General features: G+C 36.8%; 1 pseudogene; it reads right to left on the bottom strand.

The window, feature by feature from the left end:
• Positions 1-1,394: 1,394 nt before the first annotated feature.
• On the bottom strand, positions 1,395-1,843 carry LOC105990546 (annotated as a pseudogene).
• Between the last annotated feature and the right edge of the window lie 1,990 nt (positions 1,844-3,833).

Here is a 3,833-nt window from a genome sequence, read left to right as displayed (position 1 = left end):
CAGGATCTAGCTACATTTTTGCCCACCCTGGCCTTGAATCTGTGATCCTCCTACTTCTGCCTTCCAAATAGCTGGGAGTAAAAATGCAAGAAAATCCCCAAGTTTGAGATATTTCTTAAGTCTGAATCAAAGATATACTGTCAGCATAAAGTAAGCGCATGACAACATAAAAAAAAGAGGTATAGAAAAAAGGCAAAAATAAATAAGGGGGGAGGAGAAGGGTATAGTGAGAATAAGTTGGAAGGTTGCTTATATGTATGTGTGAGATATCATAGTGAAACTCTTGAAAATTTACCATGTGGAAAGAATAAATAAATAAGAATTTTAACCATGTAATTGTAACCCCTCTGTACAGTATTTTCACAATAAAAAAGAAAGAATTTTAAAATAGGTTCTTTCAGAAGTGTGGGTAGGAATAGAAGGCAGGGTGGGAGGCAACAGAGAAGGTGAACACTGGTGAATACTGTATGGTCAAAATATGTATTATGTGCAGAAATGGCACATGGGATTGTTGAGTTGTGAGGGGATGAGTCTGATCAAGGAATATTGAATGTATAGGGAGATATGTCAAATGCAACCTCTTGACACAAATAAAAAATGTGTGCTTTTTATGGGTTTATTAGGGTCCAGCCAGATGAACTAACAATGTGGGAGCTTGTCACTATATTCATAGCAAGAAAACTGAAACAGGAAAAATGAAATACAGGAAAAGAACATCTGAGAATGGAGGAGTGGATTCAAAAGGCAAAAAAGTATCCATAATCTGAACACTAAATGAAGAATAGGCACAAAAGAGAAGTTATTTGAAGTAACCATGATGAAGAATTATCTAAAAGATAATAATACATAGAAAATCACGAATTCAGAAAGCTTAGGGAACATGGAGTATTGTCAATAAATTAAAATGTATAAATTATGTGTATAATATATGGACTGAAGTAAGCCAAGGCCAAATATAAACTCTTAAAATAAATTATAAAAATAAGCTATATGTCAGGCGCCGGTGGCTCATGCCTGTAATCCTAGTTACTCAGGAGGCTGCGATCTGAGGATCATGGTTCAAAGCCAGCCCGGGCAGGAAAGTCTGTGAGACTCTTATCTCCAGAAAACCAGAAGTGGCACTGTGGCTCAAGTGGTAGAGTGCTTGCCTTTAGCTGAAGAGCTGAGGGACAGTGCCCAGGCCCAGAGTTCAAGCCCCCCGATTGAAAAAAAATAATTACTTTTATTTGGTTTATTAGATATATGTTGATATACTATGGGGAAATAAAAATATACACCTAAAATTTAAATTAGTATTGTAAATATTACCACTTTGGTATCGACCAAAGATTTTAACAAGCATGTCAAAATATATATCTAGAATGTTGTAGCTGACTTTTTCTTTTTTTTTTTTTAAGTCAACTTTTTTTATTTGTTCATTTCTTGCATTTGAAGTACTCTTCGAAGATATCCTTGGCCTGAGACTCTTTGCCATAGTCCTTAACAACTACACAACTGCAACCAACCACTTTATGGGGTTTTCCCTCTCGATCAATTTTGCAGAGACCTACCCACTCCCCTAGTTTTTTGTTATCATCGACCTTAATAAGGTTGATTTGGTGCTCAGCACAGAGTGCCTCCACCAACTTGACATACCTGGGCTCATTGCAGTTGGATGCAAGCACACAGAGGTGTGCTTGGCGCTTGTCTAGGCCGTCGTGGATGAGGGCGGTCTTCAGCACCTCTTGTAAAGCAGTGTTGACATCCATTACACCTCCAGCAGCAATGCCTTCCTCGGCCTTGGCGGTGGATTACCGGGGAAGGCGAATCTTGAGCGCATCCGAGCCTCTGCCTGCCTCCACGCGGCGGCAGGGAAAGAGCGCAGACTTTTTCTTTAAATCGTGATAGGTTTATTTGAACAACTGAACTGTATAGTGAGAAGGTCTTCCAAGTTTTTGTTCATAGTCAGGTGTACAAATTCTACCATTCTCAAAGTTCCTAGGGTCCAGACCACTAAAAGAATCCCAGGAGAAAGCCCTCAGCCACAGTGGAAAGCGACTGAAGAAAGTGTTTATGGAGCATGGGGATAATTTTCTCTGAGTGCCTATAGTTAAAGGAATGTATATTTTCCAAGAATAGTGAAGAGAAGATAATAGGATTAAAAGCTTGCCACATAAAAGGAAATTTCAAAAGAAAAATCAATACCCAATATCCATACACAATCCTATACAAGCCTTTCCTTTATCTTGCTAGGATCCCCTTCACCAATGCCAATTCCATACCCAGACAAAGCAAATTATAAACTAATGTGTCATAGATTTGAACAAATCTATAACTTTACTATGGTTAAATTTTAATTAAATTCATGTGTTGACTTTAGTTAAATTTAGTTACATTCAAGTATTGGACATAGCAGTTTAAAAATTCTTTGTGAAAATGAATTAAAAAAATCCTTCAGAACCATGGATCTTTCATAAGGTAGTGACTGTTCCATTTTGCTTTATTTTAGTGAGAAGGAGAAACATCACAACGAAAGTCCGAGCTCATTTGCTGCAGAGTCAAAGACAAACGGTCTATTTCAAAGGCTTCATATCTCAAGCTTTCTTAGAGAAAGGGGAAAAAGAAAGCTTCAGATCTTATTTTCAAGGAATTGTATTATGTTAATTACAGTCATTAATGATGATGATGTAAAAAACAGCATCTCACACTTTGGCAGAGCTGAAAGGAATGAATCAAAGGTCTATCATTTACTGATTTGTACTTAGAGCATGTTACATTCTAGATTAACCATAATATCATGCTGTAGATGGCTGTAAAATCATCTCTATTATTGATGGCTAAAAAATTCTATACCTTTTATTTTACTTTCTTAGGAAAAAGAAATCCCTTTCTTGATCTTTAATGCAGTATGTAGGTCTACCTTATTTTATGAAAGGGCAGTACTGTATATTTAAAATATATACTCTTTAATACTTAGGGAAGGGTTTTACAATTGGTTGAACTTCAATTTAAGGATGCTCTCAGCTTTCACATGGGACAAGGTGAAGGTTTCCTCCAGAGTGTTACCTCTTCCTGGTTTGATTGTATTTCTCTTCAGCCATTTAGTTGGCTTCAGGCTCAAGGGTAAAATTAGAAAATGACAGATGTCCCTCCAGACCTGGTCAGCAAATGCTGTGTGACAAAGTCCACTTCCACCTACTTTCTTCACTTAACCTGCCAGTTCCATTGGAAGATTTCTGGAGAGGATGTTTGCAGATGGGGTCTATCTTTTTATTCTGTTCTTTACAAAATGTGGGTAATTCTTCACAGAATTTTTGGTAGGGCTTATAATATGGACATATTGATATAAAGAAAATGTCATACAAAATGTTTTATAATGAGAAGACACAGAATTTCATTATTTGCGCTGTTGATGTCTATGGTAATCATAGAGGTTGTGCCTGAAGTAAGCCATGAAGGAAAGTATCAAAAGCCAAGATGCCAGCCTGTTGTACTCTCTCAGTCATATGGTTAATGAATTTACACAGGATGCTTGACTTATTGAAAGATAGAGAAGAAAAATGGAAGGGAGTAATCATATCCTTTATGATTATAAGAAAATGAAATTAGCCGAAATCTATCAGGAGAGGGTGATAAAGTTTCCAGTAGTAATATTATATTCCTCCTTGATTACACTCCACAAACTTCCTTCTGTTCTCCAAACTCCACTCCTCCAATGAGGAAATTAAGTCTTCGATGTCTGTTAAAAACAGATTGTGAACTAAGATGCATGTTTTTCAGGGACTTGGATCATTCTTCATTTCATTTTATATCTAGAACTCTGCAGTGTGGCTATACTGGTAAGTTACTCAATA

The sequence above is a fragment of the Dipodomys ordii genome, unplaced genomic scaffold (genome assembly GCF_000151885.1).
Source record: "Dipodomys ordii isolate 6190 unplaced genomic scaffold, Dord_2.0 Scaffold65, whole genome shotgun sequence".
In the NCBI taxonomy this organism is placed as follows: domain Eukaryota; kingdom Metazoa; phylum Chordata; class Mammalia; order Rodentia; family Heteromyidae; genus Dipodomys; species Dipodomys ordii.
The sequence above is the reverse complement of the archived record's forward strand: the minus strand, read 5'-3'. Positions and strand labels throughout refer to the sequence as shown.